This window comes from Xyrauchen texanus, chromosome 14, assembly GCF_025860055.1.
Source record: "Xyrauchen texanus isolate HMW12.3.18 chromosome 14, RBS_HiC_50CHRs, whole genome shotgun sequence".
NCBI classification, from domain to species: domain Eukaryota; kingdom Metazoa; phylum Chordata; class Actinopteri; order Cypriniformes; family Catostomidae; genus Xyrauchen; species Xyrauchen texanus.
This window is the reverse complement of record NC_068289.1, coordinates 44,878,682-44,880,762: the sequence shown is the minus strand read 5'-3', so window position 1 is coordinate 44,880,762 and position 2,081 is coordinate 44,878,682.

Below are 2,081 nucleotides of genomic sequence, written 5' to 3'. Positions count from 1 at the left end.
CCACCGGAAGGGAGTTTGTCTAAGTCAAAATAAAAGTCAGCAGTCTGTGAAAATCGAAATGTTTTTGTGTGTGTGTGTGTGTGTGTGTGTGTGTGTGTGTGTGTGTGTGTGTGTGTGTGTGTGTGTGTGTGTGTGTGTGTGTGTGTGTGTGTGTGTGTTTATGATCAGAAAAGGTTAATTTGTAGTCATGAAAGCGTCTTATTTATGGATATTGGGAAATTTGTTCCTTGGTTGTATTAAAAAAAATATTTATTCATCGTATCATAATTTTGGCAAAATACCATACATAAATGCTTATGTTAAGTAGAAAACTTAAATATTTCCGTCTGTGAGCTTTGCAGACTATTTATCTGATTTATGTACTTTATTGTTCTTTTTTCTTTTTTTACATGTTTATTTTAAACTCCCTCCATGCTTGTTTTTATTTTCCACTATTTCAATTAGACGCTATCATTACAGACCAAAAGACCTCCACATTTTATAGAGACCAAATGTTTTCTATCTTTAATTATGGCCATTTTAGAATTGCATTACTTTCAAAAGTAGGCCTTAATAAAGAAAACAAGAAACAAGAAGGAAAAAAAAAACAAAAAAACAAGCAAAATGTGGTTAATGAGTCAACTCTTATGTTAAATAGTTGTATTTATAAATAATAAGATTTAATGATAACACACACACACACACACACACACACACACACACACACATATATATATATATATATATATATATATATATATATATATATATATACATACATACATACATACATACATACATACATACATACATACACACACATACATACATATATATATATATATATATACACACAGGTGAAACTCGAAAAATTAGAATATCGTGCAAAAGTTCATTAATTTCAGTAATTCAACTTAAAAGGTGAAACTAATATATTATATAGACTCATTACAAGCAAAGTAAGATATTTCAAGCCTTTATTTGATATAATTTTGATGATTATGGCTTACAGCTTATGAAAACCCCAAATTCAGAGTCTCAGAAAATTAGAATATTACATGAAATCAATAAAAAAAAAAAGGATTTTAAATACAGAAATGTCGGCCCTCTGAAAAGTATAATCATGCATATGTACTCAGTACTTGGTTTGGGCCCCTTTTGCATTAATCACTGCCTCAATGCGGCGTGGCATGGATGCTATCAGCCTGTGGCACTGCTGAGGCGTTATGGAAGACCAAGATGCTTCAATAGCGGCCTTCAGCTCTTCTGCATTGTTTGGTCTCATGTCTCTCATCTTTCTCTTGGCAATGCCCCATAGATTCTCTATGGGGTTCAGGTCAGGCGAGTTTGCTGGCCAATCAAGCACAGTAATACCATGGTCATTGAACCAGGTTTTGGTACTTTTGGCAGTGTGGGCAGGTGCCAAGTCCTGCTGGAAAATGAAGTCAGCATCTCCATAAAGCTTGTCTGCTGAAGGAAGCATGAAGTGCTCTAAAATGTCCCGGTAGACGGCTGCGTTGACTCTGGACTTAATAAAGCACAGTGGACCAACACCAGCCGATGACATGGCTCCCCAAACCAACACAGACTGTGGAAACTTCACACTGGACTTCAAGCATCTTGGATTGTGTGCCTCTCCATTCTTCCTCCAGACTCTGGGACCTTGGTTTCCAAATGAGATGCAAAATTTGCTCTCATCAGAAAAGAGGACTTTGGACCACTGAGCAACAGACCAGTTCTTTTTTTCTTTAGCCCAGGTAAGACATTTGACATTTGAAGCCCATGTCCAGGACCCGTCTGTGTGTGGTGGCTCTTGATGCAGTAACTCCAGCCTCAGTCCACTCCTTGTGAAGCTCCCCACACATTTGAATGGCCTTTTCCTGACAATCCTGTCCAGGCTACGGTCATCCCTGCTGCTTGTGCACCTTTTTCTTCCACACTTTTCCCTTCCACTTAACTTTCTATTAATGTGCTTTGATACAGCACTTTGAGAACATCCAACTTCTTTTGCAATTACCTTTTGAGGCTTTCCCTCCTTGTGGAGGGTGTCAATGATGGTTTTCTGCACAACGGTCAGGTCAGCAGTCTTCCCCATGATTGTG